We start from the raw sequence: 17,820 nt of genomic DNA on the forward strand, positions 1-17,820 counted from the left end.
AGCCTACAAATCCCTGGAAGACAAAATCAGAGAGAGCGAGAGAGGAAAGGTAGGAAGGTAAAAAGCATAAGAACAAGATTAGCTCTCAAAAGAGCTGTTGTGGGGTGCTATTTTAGCAATAAGAATCAGCAAGGAGCAAGCTAACAAGCCTACAAGAGCCTAACTAATCTTTCCTTATGAAAGTCTGCCAGCAGCTTTCCCTTCACTAATTACTACAGGGACACGAACGACTATAATGGCCGGCGCTGTCTGCCTTATATAAGAGGGGGGGGGGGGGGGGGGGTGGCTCCAGGAGATAGTGTAGCCTGATTGGCTACAACAGGCCTGCTGACTGTGATGTAGAGGGTCAAAGTTGACCCTAATGGTGCACTATGGGGTGCGAACGCGAACCACCTAATGTTCACCTGGAACCGTTCGCCGGCAAACCGTTCGGGCCATCTCTACATCTGAGCTGCAATAGCTATAACAAACATGACAAAATAAATCATCTGGACAGACACAAAGCCAGGAGTCACCCTAACAACGTCATGAATGTACGCCTCACAACGGCAGGACAGAACAGGAAAGGATGCATCCTTCATGGGCTGGTTTAGGGGCTCCCAGATTCTGCCATAAGTACCCCCCACTGAATTTCATTCACAAATAGCTTGCCTTCAGTACTGCAATGCACAGATGAGTTGTCAAATTTGTCTGTACGAGACTAACCTCACACACCTTTCGGCAGCAAGATGGCAGCTATTGAATTTGTCTTTTATCTCCTGCAGTTGCATATGACCCAAGAAGCACACTTTATATACTGCAATTTCCAGTGTTAGGCTTTTTTTAGACAGGGGGCTGAACTGCATGCTCATCTGGCAGTTCAGCGTCCCTTCTGCCACCCTTAAAATGCCATTAGTGTGCAATAAAAATGCAGCAGCAATTGTTACAGTGCTTGACACACAGTTCATTACCCAGTGTCAGAGAACCGCAACATGTTGTGTCTGAGCACAGCTATGGCTGCTCTCAAGTGTGACTCCATGGGAGGTCCCGTCTGTCCACCACCGGTACCAAACACTAAGAGTCATCTGGCAGGTGCAAGAGAACATCTGACAGGTTGGAATTCGGCTGCCCATATCAAAGAACCCTGAAAAAGTTTACACCACCAGGATAGGTGCAGACTTCGGGGAGTTCCCTCATTATTAAAATGAACCTTAACTGATCTACAAAAATACAAGTTTCACTCACCTGGGGCCTCCACCAGCCCCCTGCAGATGTTCTGTGCCCACACCAGGATAAACCGATCCTCCAGTCCCCCGCAGGCAGCCAGTTTCATTTTCGCCGACTGACCAGCCACCAGGCCAGTGCTCCTGCGTAGCCCTGGCCACGGGTGTCCCTCGATCATGCTCCTATGTATGCCTCCTATGCATGCCACCTGTGCCCCAGATAAGTGAAACTTTTTTTTGTTTAGGTCAATTAAGGCTTAATTTAAAGGTGACGTCCAGATTCTATCTACACATGCCTGTGGTAATTGCCCCAACTTATCCTAAATAGGGAAGGTGGGGATGAGCAACTTGTCCCTGACATGAACCATATAAGCTAGTATTGTTCAAGTGGCAGAGCCTGGCTCAACTGTTCCGGCACTACCAGCCTGCATGAGGGACAAACAGTCAAAAGAGGTAGGGGGAGGGTGTAATTGTGTTTTTTATGTATGTTTTTACATTTTAAAAAAACCCTGGGACCATAAATGATGCACAGTGTTGAAGACAGCTCAGCGTTGGGCGAACAGTGTTCGCCACTGTTCGGGTTCGCCCGGATTTCGGGCTGTTCGAGTTCGATTCGGGCTTTGCCGGACACCTCGTGGTGTTCGGCCATGTGTTCAACCATGCGGTCGAACGTATGTTCGGCCTGACAGCGGATGGCCGAACGTTCCCCGAACGTTTGGTTCGCGCTGTGATTGGCCGAGCGGGTCACGTGGTTCGGGTAAATAAATACCCGAACCGCGTCATTTCTCTGCCACTTGCGTTTGGGTTTAACTTTGGGTAGGCAGGCAGGTTAGACTCTCTGTCACCAGCTAGGCTAGCCAGGGCCCCCCAGCCTCCTATACTATATTTGCCACTGCACTGTAGTGCCAGTCAGCTCAGCGTGCGTTTACTGCTGGGATCAGTAGTACTTTCGTCCATCACCAGTATATAGCATAGTATATAGCATTGTCTTCTATTGCCACTGTAATGCCGGTCAGCGTGTACTGCTGGGATCAGTAGTACATCCGTCCATCACCAGTGTATAATATAGTATATAGCACTGTCTTCTATTGCCACTGTACTGCTGGGATTAGTAGTACTTCCGTCCATCACCAGTGTATAACATAGTATATAGCATTGTCCTCTATTGCCACTGTACTGCCAGTCAGCTTGTACTGCTGGGATCAGTAGTACTTCCGTCCATCACCAGTGTATAACATAGTATATAGCATTGTCTTCTATTGCCACTGTACTGCCAGTCAGCTTGTACTGCTGGGATCAGTAGTACTTCCGTCCATCACCAGTGTATAATATAGTATATAGCACTGATTCTATTGCCACTGTACTGCTGGGATCAGTAGTACTTCCGTCCATCACCAGTGTATAATATAGTATATAGCACTGTCTTCTATTGCCACTGTACTGCTGGAATCAGTAGTACTTCCGTCCATCACCAGTGTATAACATAGTATATAGCACTGTCTTCTATTGCCACTGTACTGCTGGGATCAGTAGTACTTCCGTCCATCACCGGTGTATAACATAGTATATAGCATTGTCTTCTATTGCCACTGTACTGCCAGTCAGCTTGTACTGCTGGGATCAGTAGTACTTCCGTCCATCACCAGTGTATAACATAGTATATAGCATTGTCTTCTATTGCCACTGTACTGCTGGGATCAGTAGTACTTCCGTCTATCACTAGTGTATAACATAGTATATAGCATTGTCTTCTATTGCCACTGTACTGCTGGGATCAGTAGTACTTCCGTCCATCACCAGTTTATAACATACTATATAGCATTGTCTATTGCCACTGTACTGCCAGTCAGTGTGCGTGTACTGCTGGGATCAGTACAACCATAATGAAGAAATCCAGTGAAAGAGGGAGGGGCAAGGGAAGAGGTGTTTCCCCTGACGGTTCACGTAGAGGCCGCAGTGGAGCACCTAAGAAAACCCACTCAATACCACCCATGTGTGCCAGACAAACAACCCTCACTGATCCACAAGAGCAGGAACGTATATTGAATTGGATGACCTCTCAAGCGTCCAGCAGCGGGTTAAGCAGCAGCAGTACCAGCACATCCTTGTTGTCATGCACGAGGTCCTCTGCCAGTTACAAGGAGCCAGTGGGCACAACGGTGACACAACCAGCAGCTACACCATGCACACAATGGCCGAATAACCAGTCCGAACAATTATTTCCGGACACAATGGCCTCTTCGGAGGAGCTATTCCCACTCCTACCCCCACAAACAATGGAACAGCCAGAAATGTTGTGCCCGGATTCACAACCATTGTGCAAGGTAAATGCACCACGCACTGAAATGCAAGGCGAGGACGAAGACACCCAAATCCCTGAGCAATGTGCGCAGGAATTTGAATTGCAGGAGGTCCACCAAGAACATCTTGAAGACATGGGAGTGAGGTGCGCAGAGGGTGTTCTGGGGAGCTGTAGTCCACTGCACACACACACAGTCACAGATGAGGAGATGGAAGAGGAGGTTTTGGACGATGTGGACACAGACCCGGATTATCGAGTACAACCTCGCTGTCGGGATAGCAGCAGTACAGATGAGTCTGCTGCAGAACCCACTGCTGCAAGAGTTCGCCATGTGCCACAAAGTAGGCGGGGGCGGGGTATTTCGGACACAACAGGCATAGCCGTAGAAGTGAGACGCCAAAGAGGCACGAAAGAAACTCGCCAGCAAAGCAGGAGCTCAAAAGTATGGGCTTTCTTCGACGACTGCAGGGAGGATGTTACCATGGTGATTTGCAAGGTGTGCAGGACCCGACTGAGCAGGGGGAAAAATATCAACAACCTCTCCACCACCAGCATGCGCCGCCACATGGTAGCCAAACATAGCACTCTGTGGTCAAACACGCAAGGCCAGGGTAGCGGCTCGCTTCTAGCCCCCAGCAATACTGCCTCCGTTGTCACCAGACCCTCCTCAGCAGCAGCCCAGCCATTACGTGGTACACAAACATCCGTAGTAGACGACCATGTCAGTTTCCGCAACAGTCCTCTTGACGTTTCCCAGTCTTCAATGACCACGACAACAACAACCAACTGTCCTTCGTGTGTGCGATCCTACGGTTCAGTTGTCTGTCCTGGAGATGTTAGAGCGCAAGAGAAAATTGCCAGCAAATGACCCCCGGGCCGTGGCACTAACAGCCAGCATAGCTAAGTTTGTGGCCTGCGAAATGCTGCCATATCGCGTGGTGGAGACAAACAGCTTCAAGCGCATGATGGCGCTGGCCATCCCACGTTACGTGGTTCCCAGCCGATACTATTTTGCGCGGTCTGCAGTGCCAGCGTTACATGAGCACGTGGTTAGCAAAATAACCAGAAGCTTGAAAAATGCCGTTGCCTGCAAGGTTCACCTCACCACAGACACCTGGACGAGTGCCTTTGGCCAGGGTCGATACATCTCCCTGACGGCGCACTGGGTGAACCTTGTGGAGCTTGGCAGCGACTCCTCACCGGCTACGGCGCGGGTGTTGCCCACGCCGCAAACTGCTGGACCGGCGTCCCTCAGAGATAACAGCAGCACCTACCTCGACTCTGACTCCTTCTCCTCCAACGCCTCTCAAAGCGGTACCTCATCCGGCATCGGTAACCCAGCAATAGGGTCGTGGAAGCAGTGCAGCAGAGCTTTTGCCATGCGTCAGCAAGCCTTACTGAAGCTGATCTGCCTTGGAGATAAGCAGCACACAGGTGAAGAAATTTGGTGGGGAATCAAGGAACAGACCGATTTGTGGCTGGCACCGCTGGACCTGAAACCAGGCATGGTTGTGTGTGACAATGGGAGCAATCTCATTCGCGCTTTAAAGTTGGCTAAGCTGAGACACATCCCTTGCCTGGCACACGTTATGAACCTAGTTGTTCAGCGGTTCCTGAGGACATACCCAGGCGTGGCAGATCTTCTGCTGAAGGTGCGACGAGTGGCCAAATATTTCCGAAAGTCCAGTAGCGCTTCGGAGGGACTCACCAAGATGCAGGAGCGGTTCAATCTACCGAACCATCGCTTGGTGTGTGACGTACCCACGCGCTGGAATTCGACGCTGCACATGCTAGCACGCTTTTGCGAGCAGAAGAGTGCAGTGGTCCAGTACATGACGGCGCAGTACCGAGGCGCATCCGGACAGCTACCAAGCTTCTGTGGATCTGATCGGGCCACCATGTTGGACCTCTGCCAAGTCCTCCAAAATTTTGAGCAATCCACGTTGCTTGTGAGCGGTGACAACTCTCCACTCAGCATTACGATACCACTGCTGTGTTTGCTGAAAAAATCAATGCTGCAGATCAAGGAAGCTGCAGTCAGGATGCAAGTGGGGGAATCTCAAGAGGACAACGATCAGCGTGATGATGATACCAACATCAGGCAATCTGCCTCAGGAAACGCTGGTCCTCCCGGCAGCTATGCTGAAGAAGAGGACGAGGAACAGCTGGAGTTGGAGCAGGACTTGGACGCCCCCACTGCCGAGGGACAGAGCGGTGCACGTTGGACTTCCATGATTCAGCGGGAATGGACAGCAGAAGAAGACGAGGAAGAAGGTGGGCGACGGCGTGATGCTGGTGATAATGATGAGGGTGCGTCAAGCTCAGAAGAACATGATGAGGATTCTGTTAGGACTGTGGCAGACATGGCTCAATTCATGCTAGACTGCATCGAACGCGACCCGCGCGTTGTTCGAATTCTGGACGACGTGGATTACTGGGTTTATACCCTTCTGGATCCACGGTACAAAGACAATGTTCCCAAACTCATTGGAGAAACTGTCAGACAGGTCAAAATGGAAGAATACCAGCAGGCCCTTGTGGAGACATTAGAGAGGAGATTGACATCCTCCTCCTCTAGCCAGTTCCACGCCGACAGACTGACTTCCGCAAACCCAGGATGAGGAGGGGAACAAAAAACGCAAGCTGCAGCTAGTGCCCACAAGGGAATGGTATTGGCAGTGTCCTTGGAGTGGCAAAATTTTCTGACACCCATGCAGCAGCCCACAGAACAGCAATCGCCCAGTTCCACCTACAACACCGCTCGCCTGCAGAAGATGGTCAAGGACTACTTGTCAGATGGCGTAGCCGTGTTGAACAATCCATCTGCACCCTTCAACTATTGGGTCTCTAAGCTACACACCTGGCACGAACTGGCAATGTACGCAATAGAGGTGCTGGCTTGCCCGGTAGCCAGCGTTATGTCGGAACGCTGTTTCAGTGCTGCCGGAGGCATCGTCACAGATCGGCGTATCCGCCTCTCCACAGAAAATGCAGACCGTCTGACTCAAATTAAAATGAATCAATCCTGGATTGGAAACGACTACGCAACACTCCCGGACCCCAACCAAGTAACATGAACAGTGAACATCTGTGATGGGTTAGCGTTTCCGGTCCCTGTTTATTGAACCTCTCATCTGTATTACATTTATGACTGCATGGCGGCAAAATGCATTGCTATCCACACGCTTCTTGTCCTCATGCAAGGCCTGGGTTGTTGTGTCTCAAAGCGTGGCCTTCTCCTCCTGCGCCTCCTCCTGTTCCATCACGTGTGCTGCTGCTGGGTTAGCGTTGCCGGTCCCTTTTTACGGAACCTCTTATCTGTATTACATTTATGACTGCATGGCGGCAAAATGCATTGCTATCCGCACGCTTCTTGTCCTCATGCAAGGCCTGGGTTGTTGTGTCTCAAAGCGTGGCCTTCTCCTCCTGTTCCATCACGTGTGCTGCTGCTGGGTTAGCGTTGCCGATCCCTTTTTACGGAACCTCTTATCTGTATTACATTTATGACTGCATGGCGGCAAAATGCATTGCTATCCGCACGCTTCTTGCCCTCATGTAAGGCCTGGGTTGTTGTGTCTCAAAGCGTGGCCTTCTCCTCCTGCGCCTCCTCCTGTTCCATCACGTGTGCTGCTGCTGGGTTAGCGTTGCCGGTCCCTTTTTATGGAACCTCTTATCTGTATTACATTTATGACTGCATGGCGGCAAAATGCATTGCTATCCGCACGCTACTTGTCCTCATGCAAGGCCTGGGTTGTTGTGTCTCAAAGCGTGGCCTTCTCCTCCTGCGCCGCCCTCCTCCTGTTCCATCACGTGTGCTGCTGCTGGGTTAGCGTTACCGGTCCCTTTTCCTGGAACCTCTTATCTGTATTACATTTATGACTGCATGGCGACAAAAAGCATGTTACCTGTGCAAAGAAAAATATCATTTTCCGCATTTAAAAGACAGTTTTTCCTTTGAAACTTTACAATCAATTTTCTCAAAAACTATAAGCTCTTTTTCAAATATTTGTTTTCCTCTCGTACCCACTCCCAAGTTGCACATACCCTGCAAATTTGGGGTATGTAGCAAAGCACGAAAGTTCGGGTCCCCATTGACTTCCATTATGTTCGGAGTTTAGCGCGAACACCCGAACATCGCGGCCATGTTCGGCGAACGTTCGCGAACCCGAACATCCAGGTGTTCGCCCAACACTACTCAGCATACTTTCATCAGCTAAAGCCACTTATCTTACACTCAACTCAATTAATTTAAGTGCCAGACTTCACCTAGGCATCAATAGTAGTCAACTCATAACTGAATTAACCAGCAACTTGTGTGCGATGCATTGCAATAGGAGACTATTATCCCTTGGAACAGCATCAGGCTCAAGGAGAGGGCTAGATGAAAATAACAGAATATAGAACGTTTGCAAAAGTGTTCTGCATTTACTTCACGCAGCATAAAGTTTCAGCTTTCGCATTTGTCTGCAACTCTGATATTTGATACGTTCAAACTAGTCCCCGAATAAAAAAGCTTGGAGATTTAAGCCAGCAATTCAGGCTTCAGACAGGCCTGACAGAGATATTAGGTGGATAAAATGTAATAAGTACACAAGTGATTATCTTTAAAAAAATATCTATATTTTTATACTTTCCGAAGCGCTACATTAAACCTGAATTGCCATTAAATCCATTAAGTGTTTATGCATTAAATTGGTAGTCACTTGCGAATTTTGGGAAAATTATAGGATTTGTGTTGGGAACATTTCATAACAGAAACATGTGTTCCTCTAAGACTTCTATAGCCTCATTCATTATAATTTTTCCTACCATATTATTAACTTCTCTGGAGCGATGAAATACCAGCTTGTCTGTTCACAGCAGAAAAAAAACGAGGAGAATAATTATGAATGTGGAAATCCTAATGAAAACATAGTTTTATTGATTGAGGCTCGGGCTCCAAAAATGGGAGATTGCTGGATTTATGAATACCATAAAAAGGCGAGCATAAAGGAAAAAACAGTTGCATTTTTTTAAAGCGAAATAATTAGGCGTCATGAAAAAAAGGTTACGGTTTTTGCTACTGCAATGAAAAAAAATACAGGGTTCTAATTTAACATTAATCTCATTTTCAAGTACTTTGCCAGGTAGGCATTTTATTAATGAGCTGACGGGTGTTTTATAAGATCTAATAAGTGAAACATTTAGGCCATTGTTAAGTTATGGGTTTTACCCACTTTTTTTTCTTTCCCCCTTTACCATGTAAGCATGTCAAAATGGCAGAGACCCCCCCCCCCCCCCCCTCTTTACTGTTATGCTGTATAAGGCATTTAGTAATACCTTTCCAAGTGGTATAAATAATAACTAAATACAAGATATTTTCATTTAAAAAAATAAAGATCATTATATCATATTATTTACTTTGGTTTTGGTGAAGTTCAAAAACAGATGACCTTCCATCTCTACCAATTCAAACCATTATTTAAAGGACCACTATTGTGAAAAATGCACCAGCAATTAACTATTTTTTACTAGCAAGAAGTTTTAAACCAGGATGATACTATACAGCAGTGATGCCAGTCAACTACAGATCTGCAAAGTTCTGGAGACCTCCATCTCCTCATGGGGGATTCTCAGTGTTTTCTTTAATTTATAAAATAAAGCAATCCCTGGAAATGACAAAGATGTCGTTTAGCCTCCCTACTCTCTGCACACTATTTTGTGGTTGGACTGAGCAAATGTCATTTAGTAACTGCTATTGATAATAAAGAAAACCTTTAGAATCCCTAATAAGAAGACGGACTAGTCTAAAACCTGCCTGATCTGTCAGATTTTTAATACCCACTATAAGTAGAAAAAAATACATTTATAGTCCATTTTACTCTGGGACAAATGCACATTTTATAAGTATGCTTACACATGCATTTTACATTTTACAATTTTTGGGGATAGTGGTCCTTTAAGCTAAAGCAGATACCTTTAACCATTTAACCACCAGTTTAACTAGTGGCCTGCAAGTGATCCAGGCCAATTTTTAGAAAACGTTATTTTATTTCCTATATGTGATATTTTGCTGCTACCAAGTACTATACATGTTAAAACCACATGCGTTTTGCCACATATCATAAAAGCGTGTACCACTGCACATATAATGAATGTCAATGGAATTTTTTGTGCGTACATTTATGTTTCCACTTTTTGCTCTTTCTGCATGTTTAAAAAAAAAAACATATTGTACTCCAGGAATGGATGAGTAAATACATTTCCAGTGCTGGAGAAGTGAGTTATCTGAAGCTAGATAACTTGGGGTGGCAATGGAAAGGGTTAAGGTAGATGGCTAGGTGGGTGAGTGTGCAGCCATGTGGGGTGTGGATATGCCTCTTGACCATCCATGTAAGTATCATAGATGAGCAAATCTGCCAAAAATAGATTTGTGAAACTGACAACCATGCTATCTTCTCAGAGCTTTGCAATTCTGTACTTGTAAAAACAACCAGGCCTTTAAAAAAATACATGTGTGTCTAAAAGAATCAAGTGGAAATGCGCACAATGCCTATCTTACAATAGCAGTGACACACAATTATGAACAACATTCATGTACTGTGCACAATATTATGAAAAAGTAAATAAATAACGCACAGCTATATACAAATGTGAAAAATATTAACCTTTTATTTTACAAAAATAAAAAGCACACACACACAGAAAAAAAATAAAATCGACACAGTTCTATATCATCAATTGACTGCCTTGGCCAAAAATTGTAGAGCAAAAATTCTATTCACTACTATCCCTATACTGTACAAGGTGCAAAAGGATTTCCCTCTAAGCGAATGTACAAATAAGAAGAACATTAACCTTAAAATAAAATAAAGAAACAAAAACACACACACACAAAACACTTTAGTTGGAAAAATATCTTAGTTAGTTAGTTTGCACGTTCTTTCCCTTAATGAGTGCACGTAAAACACATAAAAACGGTTTATAGCATCAGCAAAACTATTTTTGTTTAAGAAAAAAAATTACTTACAAAACTGTGTTTTTCTGTTTTGTAGTTGTTATAAATTTGAGCAATGAAAAATCAGAGCATGATTTATTTGGATTTACCCAAACTAAGGACCAAGAGAAAATACAAGTGATCCAGCACCACTCACTTTGATACATTTTACATTTTCTGATGTTGAATAGAGAATGGTCTTTGAGGTGCAAATAATTCTGACTTCCATATCAGTATAATTAAAATGATGTGCAGTTTGGAATTGAGGAAGTCCAAGGCACTCCTTTTCAATTTTCATTGGCCCAATTCGAAGCTGCGTATGATTTCCATGCCATGGACCATCTCTAATGAATCAAAAAGTTTTGGTAGCAAGTCTGTTACCGCTAAAGGCTTGGGTTAACACGTACAGTGAAGCATACTTTTCATTGACTGTATGCTTGACTGTATGTGATGCAACGTTGCTGGAAAGTGTGGTACAACTTTTTTGATCCATTGCAATGTGTTTGTGTTATACAGGGAACACAATGCAAATTCCCACTGGCTTCAGTGTGTGAGTGCAGCTTTGTGCACACATGCTCTTTTTGCAAGAAATTCAGGTTGTCCCAGTCTCAGATTTATGTAAAAAAAGGTGTCACTCTGCAATCACCCTTCTGCTGCTCCTTGAACAAAAAAACCTCAATAATTTCACCCACTTGGTTCTGGATGCTAGTAACACATCCACTGAATTACCATGCGGGAAGAATTTTAGTCTACCCCTTCTTAGAGTCTGATGTAATGAAGATATTATTGAATGCTCTTCTGGTTATTAAATTGCATGACATGAAAGCCGAACCATGTGTAGATGGGTGTGGTTAAATGGCAATAGAAATTACCAATATTTCATTGGTACAGATATGACCTGATTTACTAAAGCTCCCATATGCTATGATCAGCAATAAAAAAAATTGTCTAGGGGTGCACTCAGATAACACATATTTCAGTTATTCAAATAAATGGTGCACATTGGTATCAATGCGAAAGAAGAAGCTTACAGGTGCTCAAGATAAACTGGCCACTTTGGAGTCACACGTAAACAAAGATGTTTATGTCCTATAAATGGCATCATTCTAGACCAGGCATGGGCAAACTCGGCCCTCCAGCTGTTATGGAACTACAAGTCCCACAATGCATTTGCCTTTATGAGTCATGACTGTGGCTGTCAGACTCCTGCAATGCATTGTGGGACTTGTAGTTCCTTAACAGCTGGAGGGCCAAGTTTGCCCATGCCTGTTCTAGAGCAATAAACGTTTTTTCCTCCTTGTCGGTAGCCAATACTCATGAATGCCATTTCAAGTTTTTACATTTTTTTATTAAAAAAGTCATATTGTTGTAGCTCTTTCTTTGCCAATGCTCAGCGATAGTCTTTAGCCTAGAAGAATCTTGGTAAATTAGGCCCTAGGGAACGTATGGTATAGTTTACGGAAATAATATATTTTTTAACATCTTTTTGGGAGAAAAAAAGAAAAAGGAACAAATTCTTGAAGCATGTTCATTTTTACATGGGTATCAGATGTGATTTATTAAAAGTGATTTACAATTAACAGTCCACTGACAATTAAAAGTAGAAGTCTTATTAAAGCGTCAGAGGAACAGTAAGCCCGGTAGTCACGGTACAGTCAGCATGGAGATTTGCTGTTAAAACAGTAAGCTAAAGTATCAACATTAATCACATCCAAGTGTCAGTACATCTTCACATATTTGTTTTACTAGATGTTTTTAACTACAACACGTGCTCTTTGTTTTTGTTCCCAACAAGGGCTCTGTCTGTTCCAGCTCCTCCAGCACCTGGGTGGTCATTCATAAAGCACGGGATTTCAAATCTTTCTACAGATGCTTCATCTTCTTCTCTCCTTGTAGATACACAATGGGAGCTCTAGCTGACACGGCGTATAGTGGAGGACCTTCTCAGCCAGTACATATGGTCAAGCTATGATAGGAAAGTGAAATGTCTATGCAAAATAAACAGGGAAAACATTAAAGGTTACAGAATATTTATTTATTCAAGTTTAATGATCAAGACAGGAATACCAGAAAAAATTCTAAATTACACTGCCGAATTCAAGAGAACTTCTTACCGTATCTTGTAAATCATTAGTCCTTTCACAATAGATCTGTACTTACTGGGATAAGGATGTAGGAGGCTCCTGGAAAAATTAAAAAAAAGTTATGGGGAGAAGGCAAGTAAAGGAGATGTGACTGCGTTTATCCACTTTAAAAAAATAAATAAATAACAGTATAGGGAATAATAATATTTTTATCAATAGGGAGCCACAAGACAACTTGGCCCATAAATTAACTTTTTCTCCTGAGTTTCCTCCTAAGTGACACTCTCAACTGTGTCAATAAAATGCCCTTTAAATCACCCGCAAGCAAGGAAATTCTTAAAATAGTTTTGGCAGTACTTTTTCACCTACCTTGTGGTACTTTTTCAGTTGCAAAGTCCTAATAGTTATTCTAAATAGAATGTGAAGAAGCGATAACTCAGGTTATATAAGTCAGGCTATATTTTCACACGCTCTATTCACAAAACTTCTCATAAATGACTTGCTGTGGTTGTGTATATGTGTGTGATCATTTTTGCACAAATCCACATACTTTTCAGCAACCCTCACTATATTGTGATACAATCCAAGTTAGGGTTGCAGGCTTTTGCTACCTTATAACTGAAAATTTTTTAAATTTAGTCCAGGTTTGTGGGATCGTGTCCCTTTCCATTGTTGGACAGTCTTAAGGTGGCCATTAACAAGAACAACCATATTGACCCACTTCCCCTCCCCCGGGATGAGTAACTACGTCCCTGCAAAATTCCATATCTCCTTGCAGGGACGTAGCTACCACTTCCTTTCCGTTCAGTTCCCATTCATTGATCTAAGTCCCCTGTGAATGACCGCCGCTATCCGAATCCAAACGTTCAGATATCCGCGTTCATGCGGATATCCGAATGCATTATCCGGGATATCCGGGCGGATTCGGATATCTGAGTAGAAAAACGGAAGTGGCCTTTAAATTGCTTTTAAAACTTTTTTTAGGGTAAATGAGGCATGTAGCATCATGTTTTTTTTAAAGGGAAACACTAATTTATTATGTGGGGAGTTAAAAAAAAATGGCTGTAAATTAACATCAGGACTAGGTTCCAGACAGCGGTCGTGCAACCCACATTGTGTCCAAAGTCCAACCGCACATCTGGGACATGACAGTTTTCAGCTCAGACACCTCCCAAAAAATTACACAGCAATTGTGTTTACATAGTTCACCATGGCACCTAGTGTTGGTACCACGGCACAATTAAAACATTAGGAGAGGTTCCAGGAAGCGGTCGTACTGCCGCAGTTGGGGCCTCCCCACAACTCTGACAGCACAGACACCTCCCAAAAAAGTACACAGCAATTGTGTTTAGATAGTTCATCATGGCACCTAGTGTTGGTACCACGGCACAGTTAAAACATTAGGAGAGGTTCCAGGAAGCGGTCGTACTGCCACAGTTGGGGCCTCCCCACAACTCGGACAGCACAGACACCTCCCAAAAAATTACACAGCAATTGTGTTTACATAGACCATGGCACCTAGTGTGTTGGGACCACTGCTGCTAAAAAAAAATTGAACCAGGCTTATGACTCAAGACGGAGCCTGGAGGTTCTGGTGGTAAAGGGTGGTAAAGGTAGGCATAGTGATTTCCAGCCACTTCATTTCCCCCTCTTGCCAACAACAGGGGCCAGGAATTCACCAACCACCCAAGCCTGGTTTATTTTGAGAAACATCTTGCCAACAACAGGGGCCAGGAATTCACCAACCACCCAAGCCTGGTTTATTTTGAGAAACGTCAGTCTGACCACACCACCGGCCGCACTGAAGCACCTTTCAGACAGCACGCTGGAAGGGGGGCAAGCAAGGACTTCCAGGGCGTAATGCGCCAGCTCGCTCCATATATCCAGGTGCTTGACCCAGTAATTCAAGGGGTCCATGGGGTGTCGCTCTCAAGCCCACTGTAGGACCCCATGTAGTCTGCCACCATCCGGGTCAGGCGCCGGTTCTGGCTTTAATAGCCACATGCTGCTGCAGGCACCTCCTCAGTCGGCAGCTGTACCGGCGTGGCGTACATCGCCTTTGCGAGAGACAGCAGGTTTGATGGGCGCCTGCTGCTGATGGACGCAGGCACCTGCTGCTGTGCTGGCTGGACTGTGACAGCGGGGTGGGGGGGGGATCTGGGGGACGGCTTCCTCCAAGCACCGAATCAGGGACTGCTGCAAGTCCCTCATTCGGCACACATGGTCTCCTCCTGCAGGCAGGAACTGATGCAGCTTCCCCGTCAGCTGTGGGTCCTGCATCAGGGTGATTCACATGTCCTCCCAAGTACGCATCTGCTTGACCCTTGGGTCACTGCGCAGGCACTGCAGCATGCCATGAGGAAGAGGGCTGCCATCTCTGCTGACACATACTCTGAATCACCACCCCCAGTGCTGTCCTCCACCTCTTATTCCTGAGCCTCCCCCTGCTCTATCCACCCGCACACCACTTCAGCTGCACTCAGCTGTGCCCCCTCATCTTAAAGGTCAGGGACCTCCAACTCCTCCAACTCCAAGTCCTCAACCTCCTCCTCCTGACGCACAGAGGTGGACTGTGAAGGTTGCTGCTGCTGCTCAGGCTGGATCAAGGCTGCCTCTCCCACTTCCAGCAGAGCTTCGAGGGCCTTGTTCAGCATGCACACCATGGTCACCCACTCACACAGTGATGCACAGTCCTGGCTGACCATGTCTGTGGCCTCCCGGAAGGGTGCCAGCACCAAGCACACCAGCTGCATTTTTTCCCACTCTGCATTCAGGATGATGTCCAGGAGGTGGATGGTGCCGGTCCCGAACACGGTGGCATCCGCGGTGGCTCTGGCCAGGTATCGGTTGACAGCCTGCCTCTGTTCAACCAGACGCTCCAACATGTCCAGGTTGGAGTTCCATCGTGTTGCAACATCAATAATGAGCCGGTGGCATGGGAGGTTCAGCTCCAGCTGCACGGCTTCCAGGGCCACTGAGGCACCGCCCGAGCGGCGGAAATAACCCACCGTCTTCTGAGCCTCTTTCAAAAGTGGCTCCAACCCCTGGTAGGTGCTTAGAAATTTCTGCACCACCAGGTTCAGGATGTGGTCTTCCGTCAGTCTCTACTTCCCCAGGCTGACCATCTCCAGCAGCGCTTGGCAGTGGCGGGCCTTCACACTGCTGCTGAGGCGTGGGCGTTTGGCAGCGGCGGGTTTGCCAGAGGGTGGAACCGGATCTGATAAACCTGCTGCACTTCCCCTGACCCTGCTGTGGGGTGGCACCACCGACTGGATTGCTGCTGTGCCCGATGCTGCTGTCCCCTCCTCACCCCCTTCCACCAAACTGACCCAGTGCGTGGTGAATAAAAGGTATCGGCCTGTCCCAAACTGGCTTGACCATGAATCCATGGTCACATGGACACGCTCACCCACTGCATGATCCAGCCCATGCTCCACATTGACCATCGCGAAGCGGTGCAGTGCTGGGATGGCCGTGTTTAAAAAAGTAGTGCCGGCTGGGTATTGGCCAATCCGGCGCTGCGCTCTGAAGAAGTGCACACATGTCACTCCCCTCCTGCACAAAGGAGTACGGGAGAAGCTGGAAGGACATGGCCGTACAAGCAGGCCATTCAGTTGATGGAGGCGATGGCTGCTGGGAGGCTGAGCCCTGACCACAAAGGATTCGCTCAAAAGGGTCTGGTGGCGTTTTTGGTTGCACGGGAAGAGGGGGAGGGAGCAGAGGAGACCACTGATGAAGACTGGCTGCCTGAACAGGCCTCAGTGTCGGCAGGAGTGGCACTGGTAAAGGGGGTTCTGGTGGTGCTTTTGGCCGGAGGAAAACTGCCAGCACCAGCTTTCTTCAGCCTCTTGAACTCCTGATGCTCGTGATGATGTTTTTTGGCCAGGTGGTTGATGAAGCTGGAGGTGCCATAGTTAGAGGGGTTGCAACCTCTGCTCAGCTTCACCTGGCACACGTTACAAGTCCCAAACATGCTTTCCACTGAGGGCAGATCAAAAAACTGCCATATTGGGGATTGAAATTTTCCCTTACGCCCTGATTGGGCTGCTGCTGCTTTCTTTCTCCCTGCAGTGGTTGGGGCCTGGGGTTGAGTGGTGTCGGCCGGTGGTAGCGGCAAAAGATGAAACAGCAGGCTGTGGGTCCCGCATTCCACGCCCACTGCTGCTCCTGCCAATGTCAGCGATGCTGATCCTCCGTGCCAGACCCACGGATGCATCCTCCTCCTCAGACTCAGAGCCAACATCCCTCTCCTGTGGTTGGTAGTCACGGTCCTTCATCTCGTCATCATTATCAGCATCATACCATCCCTCCTCAAACAACTGCTGGGATGTTGATGACCCCCAAACTCCTCTTCTGCTGACATCTCAGGCAAGGAATCCCCCCCAACTATCACCGTCACCATCTTTGACTCCTCCGCAAACCCCATTGCGCTCAGAATGTCGTGCTCAAAGTCAGTGGTAACAGCCCTGATTGCGCTCGCGGTGTCTGGACTACAGAGCGCGCTGACTAAGTGTAGGCTACGCTCTGGGGTCGACATGATGATCGACAACGAGTCCCCATGCACTGCTGGGCGGCTGCTGCTGCTGCTCCTGTGAACAGGAGTGGTGTGGGTGGAGGTGTCTGTTGTAGAGCTGGTGGTGGCCTGCTCATCCACCATCAGCTGCATCACAGGCTTGGCATCTTTCTCCTCCAATTTGCGGCACCGATGATGATGAAAAATGGCTGCTACACGCTGCTGCACCTGTGCAGCCTGACTCCCCCTATCAGCTGGGCATCCAGTGCATCCACGGCCAGTAGAGATGTCGCGAACCTCCGATTTTCGGTTCGCGAACCGGGTTCGCGAACTTCCGCAGAAGGTTCGGTTCGCGGAAAAATTCGCGAACCGCAATAGACTTCAATGGGGAGGCGAACTTTGAAAAATAGAAAAAATTATGCTGGCCACAAAAGTGATGGAAAAGATGTTTCAAGGGGTCTAACACCTGGAGGGGGGCATGGCGGAGTGGGATACATGCCAAAAGTCCCGGTGAAAAATCTGGATGTGACGCAAAGCAGCGTTTTAAGGGCAGAAATCACATTGAATGCTAAATTGCAGGCCTAACGTGCTTTCAAACATCTTGCATGTGTATACATCAAACAGGGAGTGTAATTAGAGTACTGCTTCACACTGACACACCAAACTCACTGTGTAATGCACCGCAAACAGCTGTTTGTGTAGTGACGGCCATGCTGGACTACTGCGAAACATGGCGTGATTGC

This window comes from Hyperolius riggenbachi, chromosome 1, assembly GCF_040937935.1.
Source record: "Hyperolius riggenbachi isolate aHypRig1 chromosome 1, aHypRig1.pri, whole genome shotgun sequence".
NCBI lineage: Eukaryota > Metazoa > Chordata > Amphibia > Anura > Hyperoliidae > Hyperolius > Hyperolius riggenbachi.